Below are 24,369 nucleotides of genomic sequence, written 5' to 3' on the forward strand. Positions count from 1 at the left end.
CGAACTTGAGGGTTTTTTTTTTTCATTTCAGCCTACTTAGAAATTTTTAAAAGCTTTCCAGTACATTATGTGGTACATTAAATGATACAATAGAAACATACAACTTGTCCACAAAAAACAAGCCCTCAGGTGGATATGTTGCCGGACAAATAAATAAGGTATGTTTTTATTTTTTTTTTAATGGGGAGAAAAAAAAGAAAAATGTTAAACCAAAAATGGGCCGTTAAAAAAACCCTTTAAGGAAGGTCTCTTTACATATGGATGATAATCACTATCGTCCACATGTGCCACAACGCAAGAACGCAGATGAGCAGGGCATTGATGTCTATAGATGGCACAGCTATGTAGTGTATTAACTATGTTGGCTCAGTGCCTCCCTCTAGTGTCTGTTTATTAAACTGCATTTGAAGGGATAATCCTACCCTGCACATAATGTCATTGATGGCATATTATGTTAATCTGATACTATGTGATATCCATGGATGTCTGCACTCCCCGGGTAACGGCCCTACTGCCTCTTTAACTTTTCCATCGCAATCATGCTGGTGAATACAGCTGCACTTCCTTTACAGCAAGGTGTGGGGATTGTAGGGATCCCAACAGCGGACCCCTCACTAATCAGACAATGATGAGATATTCTATCAATATACCATCCGTGTGAACCTGCCTCCAGTTCTGTCATATGGCACTGCTAACGTGGGCACCCCGTGGCTGGCACTGTGCAATGCTCTGATATTGTGAACGGGGCTGTTGTTAGACTACTGGGACACTATGGCTGCTGCTCTTTATAGGGTCACTGTCAGGCACGTGTGATCGAGCTGCTCTTTGCAGTGACGTTCTTTGGCGGACACTGTTTATGGGGGCACACTGGCTGCCTGTGTACATTATAGGGGAATTCTGACACTGTTTATGGGGGCACTCTATCTAGCACTATTAATGGGGGCGCTCTGTCTAGCACTATTTGTGGGGACACTCTATCTGATACTATTTATGAGGGCACTCTGTGTAGCACTATTAATGGGGGTGCTCTGTCTAGCACTATTTGTGGGGACACTCTATCTGATACTATTTATGAGGGCACTCTATCTAGCACTATTAATGGGGGCGCTCTGTCTAGCACTATTTGTGGGGACACTCTCTATCTGATACTATTTATGAGGGCACTCTGTGTAGCACTATTAATGGGGGCGCTCTGTGTAGCACTATTTGTGGGGACACTCTCTATCTGATACTATTTATGAGGGCACTCTGTGTAGCACTATTAATGGGGGTGCTCTGTCTAGCACTATTTGTGGGGACACTCTATCTGATACTATTTATGAGGGCACTCTATCTAGCACTATTAATGGGGGCGCTCTGTCTAGCACTATTTGTGGGGACACTCTCTATCTGATACTATTTATGAGGGCACTCTGTGTAGCACTCGAGTGACATTCAGTATCTTGCCGTATTTATTGGGTGGCTTTCTATGGGTCACTATGAGGGCATTCTATATGATATCATTTGGCACCATTTACGGCTTTTGCTCGTGATCAATATGTGGATTTAGCTCTATTAATGGGCAAAATTCGCGTGCTGAATGTCTGACACGTTTTTGCATGGATCCGCATGAAGAAGTAACATACGACTTCTTTTCTTGAATACACGTCAAAAAATGTGCTCGCAAATTTTGCCCACTGATGGCTGCAGCCACGTGTGGATCCATGGCGAAAACTGCAGCAGAATGGAATTCCAGGTGGAATCCACCGTGTGAACATATCCTTATTGTCCCCCCATCTCTGCATGTGTCACTTTCATTACTGTACCCTCCTCTCCCCATGCGTCACATTCATTACTGTCCCCTCCTCTCCCCATGTGTCACTTTCATTACTGTCCCCTCCTCTCCCCATGCGTCACATTCATTACTGTCCCCTCATCTCCCCATGTGTTACATTCATTACTGTCCCCTCCTCTCCCCATGCGTCACATTCATTACTGTCCCCTCATCTCCCCATGTGTTACATTCATTACTGTCCCCTCATCTCCCCATGAGTCACATTCATTACTGTCCCCTCATCTCCCCATGTGTCACATTCATTACTGTCCCCTCATCTCCCCATGAGTCACATTCATTACTGTCCCCTCATCTCCCCATGTGTCACATTCATTACTGTCCCCTCATCTCCCCATGAGTTACATTCATTACTGTCCCCTCATCTCCCAGTATGTCCCATCCATTACTAGGGTTGCCACCCTGCTGGTAAATGACCGGCCTGGCCAGTAATTACATCTAGAGGCCGGTGTGGGGAATAATATTTTACTGGCAATTTTAATTATGAGAATAAATGATGTTATTGCGGGGTGGCAACTTGGACAAATGTTGGGAAAAAATAAGCAGCACATTTTGTGCACAAATATAGCCAGCACTAAGACTTGTAACTTTTGGGATTTTTGCACCACGCTCCACACTTTTAGAGAAGTAGGTGGGGGCACCCACTATGTTTAGTAGAATTTACACCAGGGGACTGCCTCATAGCTGGTAAAGATTTCTTCTTCTTTAACATGAGCCGCCCAAGACACATCTATTAAGTGGCATACACCTCCTAACCCTTAATGCCACAGGATGTAAAGTTACATTACTGGTTACAGTTATTGGTCTTATTAAATCAGCCCCATAGTGTTTAAACATAGAAGAAAACTGTGTTGTGTCTCAGTCCAGCATGGAGAGGGTCCTGGAGTCGGTTGGGGAAGAGTTGGAAGGATACTCAACCCTCATTCCATCCCATGAATTACACCTGCTGCTCTGACTGACCAGGCGAGATGATCTGTCTCTTTTTAAGACACCCCGCTTGCCTTCTGCATCTTGCGCTGACACAGCGATGATCGCTCAAGTCGCTTGTGCGACACCTTTTGAGCGATTATCGTTGTGTATAAATGGGCCTTTACAAATGTCTACTTTACTTCCATGTTCTAAGGTTTACACTTCATTTTTTTTTATTATAGTTTGGTCTGATGACGACTGGCTCAAAAGATTTTCTGGTAAACACTGGAGGAGAGCGAACAGGCTGAAGGGTCAGAAGCTCCTAAACCTGCAGCACAAGAGGTACTGGTCCTATAGTAATCATAGCTCCAAGTACAGATATTAGGAGGATACAAAACCTTAAATCTTATATTACCTAAACTCTTATCCTAGGGAAAAAGTATCTTCACATGTGGCATATAAGCGGCATATTTTCTACCATGGATTTGCGAGCGTAAAATCGAATTTCACAAAGGCAATATAAGTCCAAGAAATGGTTTCAAGAAGCTAACTAAATGGACCTTAGAACTAATAAATATTAAAATATAACTTTTATTACTAATAGTTAAAAGAAAGAAGAACAGACACATATATTATAGATGATAGAAAAAATGATGAATAAAGTGTGCTACGATTTATGCCACTTTTGTAGGAAAATAAAGACTAATCAAGTTAAGTGACAGAGAGTCAACTTAACCAACTTGTATTGTTAGTGTTAAATTGACAAATGTCCTGGACGTTTCCAAAATTGCAGCGCAGGTATCATCCTGATAGAATTGGATAACAAGATGAAAGGACCTGAGCGAATAATTAGCCCTAATTAATTAGTCCTGCTGCACTGACATCCACAGGATAGATCGTCAGTTGAAAGAAGGCCAGAATACCCCTTTAATCAAGAATTAAGATACAGAGGTTGGGCTGCCTAGCATTCTATCCAGGAGCCTTATATTGGTGCTGGTAATAGGATCAATGCTATCCTGTGTACTTGGGAAAACCTTTCTAAGGCCTCATGTCCACGGGCAAAAGAAGAATTAAAATCCGCAGCGGATTTTAACTCTCCTCCCGCCCGTGGATCCGCACCCCTAGGCATGATGCATTGACCACCCGAGGGTAGATAAATACCCGCGGATGGTCAATAAAATTGATTTTTTTTAAAATGGAGAATGAAAAAATCAGGACCATGCTCCATTTTCGTGCGGGTTTCCCACGGGGACGGCTCCCGCAAGCTTCTATTGAGGCCTATGGAAGCCATCCGGATCCGCGGGAGACCTAAAATAAGAATATACTCACCTGCTCCGGATCTTCCCTTCGCCGCGGCTTCATCTTCTCTCCGTCGCGGCCGGATCTTTTCTCTTCGGGTCGGCGCATGTGCGCGGCACGCAACCGACGTGCCATACACATCCGCCGGGCTGAAGAAAGAAGATCCGGCCGTAACGGAGAGAAGATGAAGCTGCGGCGAAGGGAAAATCCGGAGCGTGTGAGAGGTGAGTTAATTCTTATTTTCAGCCCTCATGTCTGCGGGGCAGGAGGGACCCGCTACGGATTCTCCATGGAGAATCCGTAGCGGGCCTGATTTTCCCCGTGGACATGAGGCCTAAGGCCTCATGTCCACGGGGAAAATAAGGATTAAAATCCACAGCGTTTTTCCCGCACGCGGATCCGCGCCCCATAGGAATGCATTGACCACCCGCGGGTAGATAAATACTCGCGGATGGTATTTAAAAGTGAATTAAAATCTTTCTGGAGCATGAAAACAAAAAATGGACATGCTCCATTTTAGTGCGGATCACGTGTGCAGGAGCTCATAGAGCACATAGCTCAATTGATCTCCCGCATGAAAAATAAAAGACAATTACAGTGCATCCGCAGCCCAAATCCGCGTTACAAATCCGCAGCGGATCTGATTTTCCCTGTGGGCATGAGGCCTTAGGCCTCATGTCCATACACACGCAGATTTTTTATGCGGATTTCCGCAGCGGATCACTGCAAGTCATCAAATTGATTTTTTTATTGTTTGCAGGAGATCGCGGATTGCGTTTTTTTTCCCACGCAGATGCCTTTTGGATCATCCGTGTGGAACAAATCCGCAGCCCCACCTCCCAGCCTTTCCGCCACCTCCCGAATAGATTATAACCTTTAAATCTGCGAATGTATTTGTGGATGCAATGCGGATCGTAAGCTCCCATAGAGATGAATGAAGCCACATCCGCGGTAAAATGGAGCATGCTGCGATTTATTATCTGCAAATCAAATTAAAAATCCGCAGATGTTAAATGAAGTGCGGATGCCCAATGCTTCCCTATGGGCGGCTTCATTTGCAGATGTCACGCAGGTGCCACGCGTAGATTCAGCAAATCAAATCCGCCCGTGGACATTGAGCCTTAGGTTTTAAAAAATATATAAAGATTGAATCTACTTGCTGTTGATGGGATCAGAGCTGTTCTGGCAATGTATACACGGCTCTCTGGCAGAGCTGGGTTATTACAGACTATTGCAGGATATTTCTCTGTGAATGACCAGCATGTTTCATTTGCATTTCCTGTCTTTATCCAAAAAAAATCTTTTTTTTCTTCTAATTTTATGTTCGTTAAGCTTGTCCAATGTATGATGAAATAGTATTCTAATTTATTTCAGTTTCTCACTTTTTGAGATGTTTGCTTTCAGTGATTTAAAGCATTTATGTTTACATCTAGAGGCTTAAGCCCTGATCATGTCCAAGCGTTGTCCAGCTTTGGTACAACCCATGAAGTTTGACATGTTCAAGGCAAGTTTTTCAGCCATAGCAATGTAACAAATTTCTGCACTCACTGATGGCAAGCAGAGATCTGCAAAATAGAATTAAAATGGAGCAATTAGAGCAGAAGGGATGTTAGAAAGCTGCAAAGCTATTTTATTATTGTACAATGATTAAGCTTTATTCAGAGCAAACTGGAAAACCTCTTTAACCCCCTAAAGGCTTATTTAGACGACCGTATATCGGCTCGGTTTTCACGCCGAGCCGATATACGGTGTCCTTGTCTGCATGGGGGGGGAGGATGGAAGAGCCAGGAGCAGGAACTGAGCTCCCGCCCCTTGCCACTATTTGCAATAGGAGGGGGCGAGACGGGGGCGGAGCTAAGTCCTGTTGCTTAGCTCTGCCCCCGCCCCTCCTATTGCAAATAGTGGCGAGGGGCGAGGAAGAGGCGGGGGGCTCAGTTCCTACTCCTGGCTCTTCCATCCCTCCCCCCCTGCAGACAATGACACCATATATCGGCTCGGTGTGAAAACCGAGCCGATATACGGTCGTCTAAATAAGCCCTAAGGGTGACTACCCACAACAGTTTTTTTTTCACTGCGAAATTCGCTGAGTTTTTTTTTCTGCAGGGGTCTATGGGACTTGTAATGTTAAAATCGCGATTTCGTGGGAAATTGCAATTTTAACATTACAAGTCTCATAGGCTCCTGCAGAAAAAAAATGCTGGGAATTTCGCAGTGAAAAAAATCTGTAGTGGTTAGTCAACGATTAGTCAATTGGTTAGTCAAAGGAAGCAACGATTTTTGGGGGATTTTCATTTCATTACATAACATTTTTATTTTTTCGTTGACATGGCCATATAAGGGCTTGTCTTTTGCGTGGCCAACCTTTTTTTTTTTTTTTTTTTTATTGCTACCATTTTTGGGTGCATATATTTTAAATTTTTTTAAGTGCGTCAATCAAAGAGCATAAATAATAATAATAATCTTTATTTGTATAGCGCCAACTTATTCCGCAGCGCTTTCAGGCATGGATGTATGCAGAACAATACAACAATTACAATGTGAGGTACATTGGGTTAGACACAAATGGTTGGGGGTGGTACAGGAGGTGCAAGGGCTGGGGAACACAGCCAATAGGAAATTTCATGTGCAGATCAATTATTAGAAAGCAAACAGGGTGGGGCACCATAGGGAGGGGTAGGGGACTAGGTCAGGAGATTTGGTATGCTTCCCTGAAGAGGTGCATTTTTAAGGCACGTCTAAAATTTCGTGCATCGGAAATTGTCCGGATGCCTTGGGGTAGAGCGTTCCAGAAGATGGGTGCTGCTCTAGTGAAGTCCTGTAGGCGAGCATGAGAGGTTCGTATTACAGGGGTGTTTAGTCTGAGTGTGTTAGCCGATCGGAGTGAGCAGGCTGGGTGGTGTACTGACAGGAGGGAGGCGATGTATGCTGGTGCAGCGCCATGCAGAGCTTTGTGAGTGAGGTATAGCAGTTTAAATTTAGTTCTGCAGTGGATGGGCAGCCAATGCAGCGACTGGCATAATGCAGAGGCGTCTGAGTAACGACTGGATAGAGAAATGAGCCTAGCTGCTGCATTTAGTATGGATTGGAGTGGAGCAAGTCATAAATGACACAATACATTTTTTCTGCGGTCGGTTCGATTACAACTATAACAAAAACATAATTTTTTTTAGATTTTTCCAATTTTGCACAATAGACACTTTTCTTTTGGAAGTTATAATTATTTTTCAATCGTTCCATTGTCGCAGCTATGTGAGGGATTTTTTTTTGCGTCACGAGCTGTAGCTTTTAGTTTTACCATTTTAGGGTACATATAGCTTTTTGGATCACTTTTATTGCGCCTTTTTGAAGGTAAAATGAATAAATAAGCCTTTAATCTGTTTTTTTTTTTTTAACAGGTTTTGCTGCGCAGGATTAGTTTGATCAAATTATAGCACAGATCGTTACGGACACAATGATGCCACACGTGTGTTTTTTTTTTTTCTTAAGTTTATTCATATAAATAGGGGGTTGTGTTTCTTGTTTTTTTCTATTTTTTTATGTTTTTCTTTTTACACTATTTATTTTGTTTTTTTACACTATTTAGGTCCTCAGGAACTTGATCCATAGCAGCTATGATCGCTGTGGTAAGGCATTGCAGGACTTCTGTCCTGCAATGCCTTATCGCTGGTTATAGCGATCATAGGCAATGGCAAAGCAGGACGCCTGTAGCTGACGTCATGTTGCCATGGCAACCTGTCGGCTATCCTCGATAAAGTCGGGGGAGGGGGGATCCGATGACCTCACAGAGGGAGTGCGCTCCCTCTGTGAACCCTTTATAAACCTCGATCTACGAAGATTGCAGCGTGTATGGGGTTAACAGCAGGGGTCGCTGTCCCAATGCACCCTTACTATTAGTAATAGCTGGCTCCCGCTGCCGGATACCGCAGGATCTCTTCAGATCCCGCGAGTTCCATATGACGTAAGGTTACGTCATGTTGCCTTAAGTACCTGCCTGCAATGACGTAACCTTAAGTCATGTGGCGAGAAGGGGTTAAAAGAGGTTATGCCAACATGCACAATCCCATTCAAAATGATGATTTCCTCAGGTCTAACTCTTGTCACCCCCATTAAAAGCTGGTAATGCGAGGGAAAGCTTCTGCTAGTGAGATATTTCCACTGCAGGGAAAATGTAGTATTACAGGATGGACTTTCACGTGACTGGTTTGTTCCGGCCAGGGGACCCTTGTCTTTGACATTCAGGAGCCTTAATATGAAGAGGGGATGCCATCTCGGCACAATGCTTTCATTCAATAAATTGAGCTAATTGATTTCAAGGCTATAAGTTGTACGTATCATACTGTATGAGCCCTAAACACAACTACCCTGTTTCCCCAAAAATAAGACCAGGTCTTAAAATTTATTTTTACTCCGAAGGATTTTATTTATGAGTATAGCTGCCTGGACACTATTTAAATTGACTTTTTTTATTGACAGTAACTACGGCTTAATTTTGGAGTAGGGCTTATAGTTCAAGCAGCTTCAAAAATCCTGAAAAATCGTTCTGCATCCTCCAAAATTATGCAAAGACTTATTTTCGAGGAAACTAGGTATTTTAGTGAAATACAGTTGTTTTTTTTTTGGGGGGGGGGGGTTGTATGTAAGAATGTCCACATTTGTGTTTTTATGTTTTTGTTTTTTTAACTTGCAGAAAACTTTCGCTGTCTCTGTACACATGAGAAGGGCTTTGGCTTCAAAGGAAGCAGCTTCCATAGAATTATCCCTCAATTTATGTGTCAGGGAGGTGACTTCACCAATCACAATGGCACAGGCGGAAAATCCATCTATGGGGATGGAAATTTGATGATGAGAACCTCATTCTAAAGCACACAGGTGTAGGTGGGTAAGCTTATTTTGATAGATTTCCCATAAACACTTAGGAGCCTAGTTACTTAAACTGTTGCTTTATACTCTGATCAAAGTAAACTATGAGCTGACTCGGCGAGATAAATGTATTAGGAGGAATGTGCCTCTTAATATATTTGTGGCAATTGGCAGTACCTACATGTGCCAGACTAACACCCAAGCTAGTGTAGGTTCCAGCTACTCCGGTAGGCTGTGGATGGCTATGCCTCCTAAAGCTAGACCAAACCCACTTCTGAAAAAGTGCAGAGATCAAACCTAAAGCCCCTGAAAAGTCACAAATTTACGATGTGTACCAACATTGCAACCTTTGTATTGTAGAAATTTGGCATACATAACTTAATAGACATGTCCCAATATGTACAACATATGTCTCACTGTATATAGTCAATGAAAAAGAAGAATTTTACCAAAATTGACTAGTAATGTCATTCAGGGTCACTTGCGGATCCTTCAGTCTGCAGCAATTGAAACACCCCTATACTAGGTCAGTATTTTAGGCGGTTTAGTTTTTCCATTCTAAGGTTGTCTTTGTACAGGTTTACTCTCTATGGCAAATTCTGGTCAAAATACAAATGGATCACAGTTCTTCATCACATGTGACAAGACAGACTGGCTTGATGGAAAACATGTTGTGTTTGGAGAGGTGATGGAGGGAATGGATGTTGTACGGCAGATGGAAGTAAGTATTTGCAAACTTACCCCATGAATGCTCTTAAATGTATCTATAATTCAATGTTCTTAAATGGCAAAGATGGATGGAGCCCAATAAGAAACCTCTTCCCTTATTCAGAAGAAACTTTCTCCTTCTTGAAGGAGAGAAAAGAAAAAACAATCACTGCTGTGAAAAGAAGTGCTTGATAATTCAAGCAGTCTAGTTTTCCACATGAACTTGGTCCTCTAACCATCAACAGAATCCAATTTATTCTATATTATATATTGTGTGTACAGGGTGCTTCACTTGAAGTGCAACCCAGTAACATTGTAATATTTGTGTTCGAAACAATGTCACGAGTGAACTCATCAGGAACCCAGGTAGGTGTCCATATTCAGAGTCCTCACAGAACATGTTGAAAGTGGCCACCGCTACCCTCCAAGCACTGCTGAACCCGGCACTCTGTAGTCAAGTGTGCTGCAACATGCCCACATCAATGGTGGCAATTTCATATCTAATGTTGTTCTTCAATGCGAGGTTTATTGACAAACCGTTAACATTTTTGGTGGCCCACAGGGGAAAGTGTGCTGGCGTAGGGCCCAGTGATCTGTGTGACCACCCACCTTGGAGTTGATCCTGTCCCCCAAGAAAGAATGAACTTTCATCATGTTGTGGTTGGACATGTGACAAGTTGCCTGTCATTAATCCCTTCAGATGGGTTGTCTATCCAGGGATGATTCCAATTGCTAGATTAGAGTCAGGGATAAATTATTTTCCTCTAAATGGGGAAAATTGGCTTCTAACTCATTGTTTGTTTGTTTTTTCCCCTTCCTTCCTCTGGATCAACGTGTGTGTGTGTTTGTGTGAGAGAAGTAATAGGCTGAACCCAAAGGGATGGAGTGTTTTTTTTGTAGTTAGCTGTTGATGCGTTTAGACCCAACGGTTATCACTCAAAATATGGCTTTTGAGCAATAATCTTTGTGTCTAAATGGGCATTTACTGTAAGACAGTTTGGATAAATGAGACCCACCTACTTGGAAATGCGAACTGCACACCAGCAGTTGAACAATACACCCATGGCATGAGACAGGACAAGGGTCATTGATAAACTCTAGACTCCTGAACATGGTTACAGTTCTACACAAATAAGTTGGAATAAGGGTTACGCTTCCAGTGAAACACCCTGTATAATATATGTGAGTGTATATAAGATAGTGTGTGTGTAAAATATATACATGTGGATGTAGCAAATGCCACATGATTTCTTGAATCATTAAAAAAGCACCTTCTCACGTGGCGAAATCCACTGCAGCCAAATCTGTATTTTTAGCTGTGGAACAGCTGCAGAATTCAACTTTTGTGTTTCAGGGGGTTGAATTCCACAACATTTATAGACTGGCTGCAGATATAGAATCCGCATCGTGTTTTAAAAACTCTGTGGATTTTCTGGTGAAAAATGTTTGCACCATTTGAAGGAGACTTCAGAAATCTCCTCCACATGGCTTACACTGTAAATGCCTGTGTGAAGGCGGCCGAACACAACAAGTCCATTGTAAAACAATTGAAAGGGTAAGTAAACTAAACTGCGATACACCTGTGCTTGTTATACAGAGATATGATGTATGTGTATTTTAAGAAAATCCTTCCATGCAGTTTATTACAGTGAATACATTATGGAGTCGCTCTCATATGCATTCTTCTTTTTTCTCCTTTTTATTTGGAAAGGCTCAAGGTACCAAGGATGGAAAATCAAAACAGAAAATAATCATCTCGATTGTGGTGAATATGTATGACGTGATATCTTCTGCACTGATAAGACCATGACCAACAATCGTGGTGAGAATTATGATCATCCATTAAAAAATGTTTGTAAGCTATTGTAAAATTAAAGGTTTTGTTTTCTAGCCTCGGTTTTTACTTTGGTGAATCTCATGTTGTGGCCTGTAGGGAGTAGAGATGAGCGAACGTGCTCGGCCACGCCCCTTTTTCGCCCGAGTACCGCCATTTTTGAGTACTTCAGTACTCGAGTGAAAAGTACTCGGGGTGGCCGGGGGGCGCCGTGGGTGAGTGGGGGGTAGTAGCGGGAAACAAGGGGGAGCCCTCTCTCTCTCCCTCTCCCCCCCACTCCCCGCTGCAACCCCCCACTCACCCACGGCGCCACCTGAATTTTTTCGCCCGAGTACGGAAGTACTCGAAAATCGCGGTACTCGGGCGAAAAAGGGGCGTGGCCGAGCACATTCGCTCATCTCTAGTAGGGAGTATTTTCATTCACAAATGTGTTCTTAGTTGTTCCCTTTGTAATACGTAACTGAAAAGACTATAACAAATGGCGAGTCTTTCAGACAATTCGGGTCTCTTTATCAGGGATGGTTTACCACAGAATCTGGAGCCATGTGATTATACACAAAAGGAAATAGGATAGCAATAGTGAGGTAAATAAGGCAATGATGGAAAACTATTAATATGAGTTCATAGGTTTCTACTGGCTAATACGATACAAAGGTGGTTCTCCTATATTTATTATAGACGTTAACTCCTCTTCGCCAAAGTGTAAAACTAACTGTAAACTGTTCAATCATCTAAAACAAAAAGATTATACTGAAAGTGTTGCCCTTTTAAAAGTAATGAGAGAAACATTTTAGAAGGTGATGAGGAAAAAACAAATTATCAGTTTTTTTTTCTCCACTGTATTTACAGAGAAAAATTAAATGTGAGATGATGACATTAAATATCATCAGTCTAACCAAGGAAGTAATACGGAGCTGCCTTAAAAAAAAAAGCAAAATAAACAAACAAATTGCTTGGTCAAGATGGCATATACTTCTACCCACTGTGTCGCTGCTCCAGGTCACATTTACAAGCTGCCAAGCCTGCTTAAGAGACGTCGCAGGTTGCTTCAGCCAATGACAGTGCTCTGCTATTCAGTACTGAGCTTTCTCATTGGCGGGACATGGGCGGGGCTTTGGTTATATAGGGCGGGGTTATAAAGGGGGTTGGAGTTTAGTGCATACTTAGTCAATTATGACATTTAGAATGTCCTGGCAGTACACACATAGGGCAGTATAATATATCCCCCTCCCCCCCCCCACCTGGCAGCACACACATAGGGCAGTATATAATCTATTTCCCCCCTCCCCAGCACACACATAGGGCAGCATATAATTCATCTCCTCCCCCCAGTAAGACAGCCCTCCCCAGTAATAAGCAGCCCCCCCCCCCTGAAATAAGCAGCCCCCCAGTAATTAGCAGCCCCTCCCCCTGTAGTAAGTAGCCCCCACTCCCAGTAATAAGCAGGCCCCCCACCAGTAATAAGCAGCCCCCCCATAATAGGCATCCCCCCATAATAGGCATCCCCCCATAATAGGCATCTCCCCAGTAATAGGCAGCCCCCCCAGTAATAACCAGCCCACCCCCCAGTAATAACCAGCCCACCCCCCAGTAATAACCAGCCCACCCCCCAGTAATTAGCAGCCCCCCCAGTAATAAGCAGCCCCCCCAGTAGTAGGCAGCCCCGCCAGTAGTAGGCAGCCCCCCCAGTAGTAAGCAGCCCCCCCCCAGTAACAGGCAGCCCCCACCCCTCAGTAATAGGCAGTCCCCCCCAGTAGTAAGCAGGCCCCCCCCCACCTGGCAGCACACACATAGGGCAGTATATAATCTATTTACCCCCTTCCCAGCACACACATAGGGCAGCATATAATTTATCTCCCCCCCAGTAAGACAGCCCTCCCCAGTAATAAGCAGCCCCCCTGAAATAAGCAGCCCCCCAATAATTAGCAGCCCCTCCCCCTGTAGTAAGTAGCCCCCACCCCCAGTAATAAGCAGGCCGCCCACCAGTAATAAGCGGCACCCCCCCGTAATAGGCACCCCCCCCGTAATAGGCATCCCCCCCATAATAGGCATCCCCCCCAGTAGTAAGCAGCCCCCACCCCTCAGTAATAGGCAGTCCTCCCCAGTAACAGGCAGCCCCCCCCCAGTAGTAAGCAGGCCCCCCCCAGTTGTAATCAGCCCAGCCCCCACAGTAACAGGCAGCCCCCCCCCAGAAATAACCCCCCCCAACCCATATACTTACCTCCTCCCTGCTGTCAGCGTCCGGGGAGGAGGTAAGTAATGAGCCGGGGACTCGGGGAGGAGGATCCTGGCTGCACACAGACCTCAGTGTGCGCCGGGATCAGCGCGATTACCAGTGGGGAGCTGCGGCGCCCGCGCTGGTAATCGCTTCAGTGGTGAGCGTCAGCATGCCGCAGACCACATAACACAAGGCAGCGGGCTGGATTCGGCCCGTGGACCTTGTGTTTAGAAGAAAAGTTTCGGCGGTGCCGCGGACCGGCGCTAACCACCTAACGGCCCGGCCCCGGTCCGCAGACCGGTGGCTGGGGACCCCTGCTCTAGAGGCTCTAGTGATTATAGCTCACAGCATCTCAGCCATATGTGAGACATGATAGCATTATTCCCCATTCATTATTAATAGAGATGAGCGAACACCAAAATGTTCGGGTGTTCGTTATTCGTAACGAACTTCCCGTGATGCTCGAGGGTTCGTTTCGAACAACGAACCCCATTGAAGTCAATGGGCGACCAGAACATTTTTGTATTTCGCCGATGCTCGCTAAGGTTTTCATGTGTGAAAATCTGGGCAATTCAGGAAAGTGATGGGAATGACACAGTGACGGATAGGGCAGGCGAGGGGCTACATGTTGGGCTGCATCTCAAGTTCCCAGGTCCCACTATTAAGCCACAATACCGGCAAGAGTGGGCCCCCCCCCTCCCAACAACTTTTACTTCTGAAAAGCCCTCATTAGCATGGCATACCTTTGCTAAGCACCACACTACCTCCAACAAAGCACAATCACTGCCTGCATGACACTCCACTGACACTTCTCCTGGGTTACATGCTGCCCAACCGCCCCCCCCTCCCCCCCACAGCGCACACCAAAGTGTCCCTGCGCAGCCTTCAGCTGCCCTCATGCCACACCACGCTCATGTCTATTTAGAATTGCGTCTGCCATGACGAGGGACCGCAGGCACACACTGCAGAGGTTGGCACGGCTAGGCAGCGACCCTCTTTAAAAGTGGCGGAGCGATAGCCCACAATGCTGTACAGAAGCAATGAGAAATAGAATCCTGTGCCACCGCCATCAGGAGCTGCACACGTGGGCATAGCAATGGGGAACCTATGTGCCACACACTATTCATTCTGTCAAGGTGTCTGCATGCCCCAGTCAGACCGGGCTTTTTAATTCATAGACACAGGCAGGTACAACTCCCTATTGTGAAGTCCCTGTCGACCCACAGCATGGGTGGCTCCCTGGAACCCACCGGCGGTACACAGAAATATCCCATTGCATTGCCCAACACAGCTGAGGTAGTAATGTCGTGCTTAATGCAGGTGGGCTTCGGCCCACACTGCATGCCCCAGTCTGACTGGGGTTCTTTATAAGTGTACAGATGTAGTAAAAACTCCGTGTGCACCTACAGCATGGGTGGGTGCCAGGAAGCCACCGGCGGTACATAGAAATATCCCATTGCATTGCCCAACACAGCTGAGGTAGTAATGTTGTGCTTAACCCTTTCCAATCCAATTTGTATATGGTTTTCCTAGGGGGCTTACTCTTTTTCTGCTGTTATACAACGGCGCTATATGCTGGCTAAAGCCAGTACTGCATGAGCTGACACGTAGGATAGGCTCCGACAGCAGAGAGGCTGGCAATATACAGTAAGAGAACCCCGACGGACGTCTACCAACAACGGAGCTGTACAGCCTTAAACCCTAATGTCTTCACAGGTCACACAGTGGACTGGAAAGGGTTAATGCAGGTGGGTTTCGGCCCACACTGCATGCCCCAGTCAGACTGGGGTTCTTTACAAGTGGACACATGTAGGTTTAACTCCCTGTGGACCCACTGCCTGGGTGGGTGCCAGGAAGCCACCGGCGGTACATAGAAATATCCCATTGCATTGCCCAACACAGCTGAGGTAGTAATGTCGTGCGTAATACAGGTGGGCTTCGGCCCACACTGCATGCCCCAGTCAGACGGGTTCTTTAGAAGTGTACAGATGTATTAAAAACTCAGTGTGCACCTACAGCATGGGTGGCTCCCTGGAACCCACCGGCGGTACACAAAAATATCCCATTGCATTGCCCAACACAGCTGAGGTAGTAATGTCGTGCGGAATACAGGTGGGCTTCGGCCCACACTGCATGCCCCAGTCAGACTGGGGTTCTTTACAAGTGGACACATGTAGGTTTAACTCCCTGTGGACCCACTGCCTGGGTGGGTGCCAGGAAGCCACCGGCGGTACATAGAAATATCCCATTGCATTGCCCAACACAGCTGAGGTAACGTCAGCTGTAATGCAGGTGGGCTAAAAATTAATTTGATTACACTGTAGGCGAGGGCCCACAAAAATTGCTGTATCAACAGTACTAATGTACATCCCAAAAATTGGCCATGGCCAGCCAAGAGGGCAGGTGAAACCCATTAATCGCTTTGGTTAATGTGGCTTAAGTGGTAACTAGGCCTGGAGGCAGCCCAGTGTAACGAAAAATTGGTTCAAGTTAAAGTTCCAATGCTTTTAAGCGCATTGAAACTTATAAAAATTGTTCTGAAAAATTATTTGAGTGAGCCTTGTGGCCCTAAGAAAAATTGCCCGTTCAGCGTGATTACGTGAGGTTTCAGGAGGAGGAGCAGGAGGAGGAGGAGGAGGAATATTAGACACAGATTGATGAAGCAGAAATGTCCCCGTTTTGGATGGTGAGAGAGAACGTAGCTTCCATCCGCGGGTGCAGCCTACGTATTGCTTACGTATCGCTGCTGTCCGCTGGTGGAGAACAGAAGTCTGGGGAAATCCAGCCTTTGTTCATCTTGATGAGTGTTAGCCTGTCGGCACTGTCGGTTGACAAGCGGCTACGCTTATCTGTGATGATTCCCCCAGCCGCACTAAACACCCTCTCCGACAACACGCTAGCCGCAGGACAAGCAAGCACCTCAAGGGCATACAGGGCTAGTTCAGGCCACGTGTCCAGCTTCGACACCCAGTAGTTGTAGGGGGCAGAGGCGTCACCAAGGATGGTCGTGCGATCCGCTACGTACTCCCTCACCATCCTTTTGCAGTGCTCCCGCCGACTCAGCCGTGACTGGGGAGCGGTGACACAGTCTTGGTGGGGAGCCATAAAGCTGGCCAGGCCCTTAAAGACTGTTGCACTGCCTGGGATGTACATGCTGCTCGATCTACGCACATCCCCTGCAACATGGCCCTCGGAACTGCGCCTTCTGCCACTAGCGCTGTCGGCTGGGAATTTTACCATCAGCTTGTCCGCAAGGGTCCTGTGGTATAGCAACACTCTCGAACCCCTTTCCTCTTCGGGAATCAGAGTGGGCAGGTTCTCCTTATACCGTGGATCGAGCAGTGTGTACACCCAGTAATCCGTAGTGGCCAGAATGCGTGCAACGCGAGGGTCACGAGAAAGGCATCCTAACATGAAGTCAGCCATGTGTGCCAGGGTACCTGTGCGCAACACATGGCTGTCTTCACTAGGAAGATCACTTTCAGGATCCTCCTCCTCCTCCTCCTCCTCCTCCTCCTCAGGCCATACACGCTGAAAGGATGACAGGCAATCAGCCGGTGTACCGTCAGCAGCGGCCCAAGCTGTCTCTTCCCCCTCCTCCTCATCCTCCTCATGCTCCTCCTCCTCCTCCTGTACGCGCTGAGAAATAGACAGGAGGGTGCCCTGACTATCCAGCGGCATACTGTCTTCCCCCGCCCCCGTTTCCGAGCGCAAAGCAGCTGCCTTTATGGTTTGCAGGGAATTTCTCAAGATGCATAGCAGAGGAATGGTGACGCTAATGATTGTAGCATCGCCGCTCACCACCTGGGTAGACTCCTCAAAATTACCAAGGACATGGCAGATGTCTGCCAACCAGGCCCACTCTTCTGAAAGGAATTGAGGAGGCTGACTCCCACTGCGCCGCCCATGTTGGAGTTGGTATTCGACTATAGCTCTACGCTGTTCATAGAGCCTGGCCAACATGTGGAGCGTAGAGTTCCACCGTGTGGGCACGTCGCACAGCAGTCGGTGCACTGGCAGCTTAAAGTGATGTTGCAGGGTGCGCAGGGTGGCAGCGTCCGTGTGGGACTTGCGGAAATGTGCGCAGAGCCGGCGCGCCTTTACGAGCAGGTCTGACAAGCGTGGGTAGCTTTTCAGAAAGCGCTGAACCACCAAATTAAAGACGTGGGCCAGGCATGGCACGTGCGTGAGGCTGCCGAGCTGCAGAGCCGCCACCAGGTTACGGCCGTTGTCACACACGACCATGCCCGGTTGGAGGCTCAGCGGCGCAAGCCAGCGGTCGGTCTGCTGTGTCAGACCCTGCAGCAGTTCGTGGGCCGTGTGCCTCTTATCGCCTAAGCTGAGTAGTTTCAGCACGGCCTGCTGACGCTTGCCCACCGCTGTGCTGCCACACCGCGCGACACCGACTGCTGGCGACATGCTGCTGCTAACACATCTTGATTGTGAGACAGAGGAGGAGGAGGAGGAGGAGGGTGCTTTAGTGGAGGAAGCATACACCTCCGCAGATACCAGCACCGAGCTGGGGCCCGCAATTCTGGGGGTGGGTAGGACGTGAGCGGTCCCAGGCTCTGACTCTGTCCCAGCCTCCACTAAATTCACCCAATGTGCCGTCAGGGAGATGTAGTGGCCCTGCCCGCCTGTGCTTGTCCACGTGTCCGTAGTTAAGTGGACCGTGGCAGTAACCGCGTTGGTGAGGGCGCGGACAATGTTGCGGGAGACGTGGTCGTGCAGGGCTGGGACGGCACATCGGGAAAAGTAGTGGCGACTGGGAACTGAGTAGCGCGGGGCCGCCGCCTCCATGATACTTTTGAAGGACTCCGTTTCCACAACCCTATACGGCAGCATCTCAAGGCTGATGAATTTTGCGATGCGGATGGTTAACGTTTGAGCGTGCGGGTGCGTGGCGGCGTACTTGCGCTTGCGCTCGAACACTTGCGCAAGCGACGGCTGAACGGTGCGCTGAACTACACTGCTGGATGGGGCCGAGGACAGCGGAGATGAGGGTGTGGGTGCAGGCCATGAGGCGGTAGTGCCTGTGTCCTGAGAGGGGGGTTGCATCTCAGTGGCAGGTTGGGGCACAGGGGGAGAGGCAGGGGTGCAAACCGGAGGCGGTGAACGGCCTTTGTCCCACCTTGCGGGGTGCTTGGCCATCATATGTCTGCGCATGGTGGTGGTGGTGAGGCTGTTGGTGTTGGCTCCCCGGCTGAGCTTTGCGCGACAAAGGTTGCACACCACTGTTCGTCGGTCGTCAGGCGTCTCTGTGAAAAACTGCCAGACCTTAGAGCACCTCGGCCTCCGCAGGGTGGCATGGCGCGAGGGGGCGCTTTGGGAAACACTTGGTGGATTATTCGGTCTGGCCCTGCCTCTACCCCTGGCCCTGGACACCGCACTGCCTCTTGCAACCTGCCCTGCTGATGCCCTTGACTCCCCCTCTGAAGACCTGTCCTCCTGAGTAAGCGTTGCACACCAGGTGGGGTCAGTCACCTCATCGTCCTGCTGCTCTTCCTCCGAATCCTCTGTGCGCTGCTCCCTGGGACTTACTGCCCTTACTACTACCTCACTGCAAGACAACTGTGTCTGATCGTCATCGTCCTCCTGACCCACAGAAAGTTGTTGAGACAGTTGGCGGAAGTCCCCAGCCTCTTCCCCCGGACCCCGGGAACTTTCGAATGGTTGGGCATCAGTGACGATAAACTCCTCTGGTGGGAGAGGAACCGCTGCTGCCCAATCTAAGCAGGGGCCCGAGAACAGTTCCTGGGAGTGCTCCCGCTCCTGAGCAGGTGTTATTGTAGTGGAGTGAGGAGGCTGGGAGGAAGGAGGAGCAGCAGACAGAGGATTCGGATTGGCAGCAGTGGACGGCGCAGAACTGCGGGTAGACGATAGGTTGCTCGAAGCACTTTCTGCCATCCAGGACAGGACCTGCTCACACTGCTCATTTTCTAATAACCGTCTCCCGCGTGGACCCATTAATTGGGCGATGAATGTGGGGACGCCAGAAACGTGCCTCTCTCCTAATCGCGCAGTAGTCGGCTGCGACACACCTGGATCAGGAGCTTGGCCTGTGCCCACACCCTGACTTGGCCCTCCGCATCCTCGGCCGCGTCCACGTCCTCTAGGCCTACCCCTACCCCTCAGCATGCTGTATTACCAGTGATTTGATTTCACAGGCAGGAAATAAATTGGCGCAAGACTGCAGGCCAAATATAATTTTTGCCCTTTTTGGAAAACGAAAGGCCCCACTGCCTCTAGTGAATGAATTATCTAAGTTTAATAACTGTGCTGTGTCCCTGCTTATGTGTCACAGAACGTGAGGGTAGCAGAGTTATTATAACTCTTGGAGAGCAGGTATTTTTTTCCCAATTAAGGAAAGCAAATGGCGAAGCCAGCAGTAAAGCGTAGCTGGGTGCGTATGATTTAGCACTGTTCTTCACGCAGCTCACACGTCTCCACCGCCCGTAAGGACGGACAGAGGCTGGACAAATAGATTTGTTTTCAGTTTTTTCCCACCAACAGGCAGCACTGCGTATATTCAATGAACATGAGAAGTTTAATAACTGTGCTGTGTCCCTGCTTATGTGTCACAGAACGTGAGGGTAGCAGAGTTATTATAACTCTGGCAGAGCAGGTATTTTTTTCCCAATTAAGGAAAGCAAATGGCGAAGCCAGCAGTAAAGCGTAGCTGGGTGCGTATGATTTAGCACTGTTCTTCACGCAGCTCACACGTCTCCACCGCCCGTAAGGACGGACAGAGGCTGGACAAATAGATTTGTTTTCAGTTTTTTCCCACCAACAGGCAGCACTGCGTATATTCAATGAACATGAGAAGTTTAATAACTGTGCTGTGTCCCTGCTTATGTGTCACAGAACGTGAGGGTAGCAGAGTTATTATAACTCTGGCAGAGCAGGTATTTTTTTTCCCAATTAAGGAAAGCAAATGGCGAAGCCAGCAGTAAAGCGTAGCTGGGTGCGTATGATTTAGCAATGTTTTTCACGCAGCTCACACGTCTCCACAGGCGTAAGGACGGACAGAGGCTGGACAAATAGATTTGTTTTCAGTTTTTTCCCACCAACAGGCAGCACTGCGTATATTCAATGAACATGAGAAGTTTAATAACTGTGCTGTGTCCCTGCTTATGTGTCACAGAACGTGAGGGTAGCAGAGTTATTATAACTCTGGCAGAGCAGGTATTTTTTTCCCAATTAAGGAAAGCAAATGGCGAAGCCAGCAGTAAAGCGTAGCTGGGTGCGTATGATTTAGCACTGTTCTTCACGCAGCTCACACGTCTCCACCGCCCGTAAGGACGGACAGAGGCTGGACAAATAGATTTGTTTTCAGTTTTTTCCCACCAACAGGCAGCACTGCGTATATTCAATGAACATGAGAAGTTTAATAACTGTGCTGTGTCCCTGCTTATGTGTCACAGAACGTGAGGGTAGCAGAGTTATTATAACTCTGGCAGAGCAGGTATTTTTTTTCCCAATTAAGGAAAGCAAATGGCGAAGCCAGCAGTAAAGCGTAGCTGGGTGCACGCAGCTCACACGTCTCCACAGGCGTAAGGACGGACAGAGGCTGGACAAATAGATTTGTTTTCAGTTTTTTCCCACCAACAGGCAGCACTGCGTATATTCAATGAACATGAGAAGTTTAATAACTGTGCTGTGTCCCTGCTTATGTGTCACAGAACGTGAGGGTAGCAGAGTTATTATAACTCTGGCAGAGCAGGTATTTTTTTCCCAATTAAGGAAAGCAAATGGCGAAGCCAGCAGTAAAGCGTAGCTGGGTGCGTATGATTTAGCAATGTTTTTCACGCAGCTCACACGTCTCCACAGGCGTAAGGACGGACAGAGGCTGGACAAATAGATTTGTTTTCAGTTTTTTCCCACCAACAGGCAGCACTGCGTATATTCAATGAACATGAGAAGTTTAATAACTGTGCTGTGTCCCTGCTTATGTGTCACAGAACGTGAGGGTAGCAGAGTTATTATAACTCTGGCAGAGCAGGTATTTTTTTCCCAATTAAGGAAAGCAAATGGCGAAGCCAGCAGTAAAGCGTAGCTGGGTGCGTATGATTTAGCAATGTTTTTCACGCAGCTCACACGTCTCCACAGGCGTAAGGACGGACAGAGGCTGGACAAATAGATTTGTTTTCAGTTTTTTCCCACCAACAGGCAGCACTGCGTATATTCAATGAACATGAGAAGTTTAATAACTGTGCTGTGTCCCTGCTTATGTGTCACAGAACGTGAGGGTAGCAGAGTTATTATAACTCTGGCAGAGCAGGTATTTTTTTCCCAATTAAGGAAAGCAAATGGCGAAGCCAGCAGTAAAGCGTAGCTGGGTGCGTATGATTTAGCAATGTTTTTCACGCAGCTCACACGTGTCCACAGCCCGTAAGGACGGACAGAGGCTGGACAAATAGATTTGTTTTCAGTTTTTTCCCACCAACAGGCAGCACTGCGTATATTCTATGAATAATAACTGTGTTGTGGCCCTGCCTATACAATTCTTTCCCTGCAGTATCAATGGAGGGTGGAATGCTCTGCAGAGGCGATTTTGAGAAGCCCAAAAAAAATGCAGCACAGCTAACAGCAGCCTGGACAGTACTGCACACGGATAAATATGGCCCTAGAAAGGACCGTTGAGGTTCTTGAAGGCTACACTCACTCCTAACACTCTCCCTGCCTATGCAGCACTTCTGTCCCTAATGCCAGGTGCAACGGTCTGCAGAGGCGATTTTGAGAAGAAAAAAATCCCACTGCTAACAGCAGCCAACACACAGCTATCAGTGGCCCTAATAAGGACCTTTGGGGGGTCTTGAAGCCTACACTAACTACCAATTCTTTCCCTACAGCAGCTCCGGTATAAACAGCACTGTCCCTCATCTAACTCACACCGCATCTGAGGCGAGCCGCGGGAGGGGCCGACTTTTATATTAGGCGAACACCTGATCTCGCCAGCCACTCACAGCAGGGGGGTGGTATAGGGCTTAAACGTTGCAGGGGGAAGTTGTAATGCCTTCCCTGTCTTTCAATTGGCCAGAAAAGCGCGCTAACGTCTCAGGGAAGGAAGTGAAAGTAACCAGAACACCGCATGGTGTTCGTTACGAATAACGAACATCCCGAACACCCTAATATTCGCACGAATATCAAGCTCAGACGAACGCGTTCGCTCATCTCTAATTATTAACCCTATGTAGATATAAACGTGAACTATGTTCCACTAGCAATCTACCACTGCCCTATTTGATTGGATCCACCATAACCTATTTGTTCCATACAGGTTAAGGCGATTAGATGTCAAAATCTACATTTAGAACCCAGGTAATTAAGGCCTATATCAGCAAAAAAAAAAAAAAAAGATAGAATTGTGTCACAACCAAGCTCTTCATACATATAATACATCTAATGTGTGAAAAATCTGGAACTCATATAATTTCAAAAAGGGAAAATTTCACATTCCAGTGGCTTCACATAGGGAACATGGTTTACACTGGTGAACCGAAATCAGATTTGTAATTAGCAGCTTCAGGTTCAACCACATCATCCAATCTTTGATCATCTAGAATCCGTTTTGGAATGAACGCACTCCTTTCTGAGGCTAGTTTCACATGGCTGAGCGTGATACCGGCCATTTTTCAAACACTCCTCCCATCACTTCAGTACACTTGCGATCCTGTTTTCAATGGGAAACCTCATACCCCGTTGAAAACAATGGTCGATGTGTTCCGAGGGGAAAAAAAGGTAGTTTCATCTCCTCTCGTGGATTGGATCTGTGAGGAGAGATGAAACTACTCCCCTCTGGCCTCAGACATCCCGCTGCGATCTGGTCCTGCATGAACCTGTCACTGGCTTTTGCGCATGTGCGCCAAGAGGAAAGTTGTCAGGCGCAGAAGGCTAGAGAGCCTGGAAAATTAAAATCTCACTATGGCTCACTACTAAAGGTAGCCAAAAGGAAGGAGATGTCACCATGGGCCGTGGTATGGATAACAGCGATCATGAAAAAGTAAAAAAATAAAAAGTTAGTGTTTCATCTTACCTGACAGATCATATCCACGAGGGAAGATGAGATTATTACCTAAGGATGCTGACACAAACGGATTTACATTTTGGAATACGTGTTCGGCATCCACACTGCAGATCCGCAGCAAATACTGTTCGAAACATGCTATACAAAACTGCTTTTTCCTACACTCTAAATCGTGATTTCTGCGAGCAGAGGGAAAATCAAAGCATGTCCTATTTTTGTGCAGTTAACCACAGATAGCGTCCATTGAAGTCAATGGAAGCCGTCTGACCTGCGGCCCATCCGCAATGTCAATAGGTCACAGGTACCCACGTCATCGCCTAGCAAAAGCACGGGAAAAACAGACATTTAAAAGAAAATAAAACAATCTGTACTGTGCATGTCTGACGGCGAGATGACAGAGCCAGCCGGTTTAAGGCCTCATGTCCATGAGCACGCATGGAATTCGAGTGCAGAATTCCGCAGCCATGAAACTAAAAATGACATTTTCTCACCTATCCGGACGCGGCACAACTGTCTTTCATCATGGCCGGTTCTTCTTTCTTCTGCCCGGTGGATCTGTCCAAGCATGCCAGCGACGTGTTTTGTTTTTTTTTTGGTTTTCTTTAAATCTCCTGCTGTCCTACAGGAAGCTGCAGAAAATAAAGCCTGCTGCGATTTTTATCCCGCTCGTGCGATCCGCACAC

The 24,369-nt window shown here is 47.1% G+C and overlaps 2 pseudogenes; one reads left to right on the forward strand and one right to left on the reverse strand.

The window, feature by feature from the left end:
• The window catches only part of LOC136583454 (peptidyl-prolyl cis-trans isomerase E-like), a 48,295-nt pseudogene extending 44,148 nt beyond the window's left edge, over positions 1 to 4,147 (reverse strand).
• Positions 4,148 to 7,468: 3,321 nt separating this feature from the next.
• LOC136572338 (peptidyl-prolyl cis-trans isomerase E-like) lies at positions 7,469 to 11,497 on the forward strand (annotated as a pseudogene).
• Positions 11,498 to 24,369: the final 12,872 nt, after the last annotated feature.

This window comes from Eleutherodactylus coqui, chromosome 1 (assembly GCF_035609145.1).
Source record: "Eleutherodactylus coqui strain aEleCoq1 chromosome 1, aEleCoq1.hap1, whole genome shotgun sequence".
Taxonomy (NCBI): domain Eukaryota; kingdom Metazoa; phylum Chordata; class Amphibia; order Anura; family Eleutherodactylidae; genus Eleutherodactylus; species Eleutherodactylus coqui.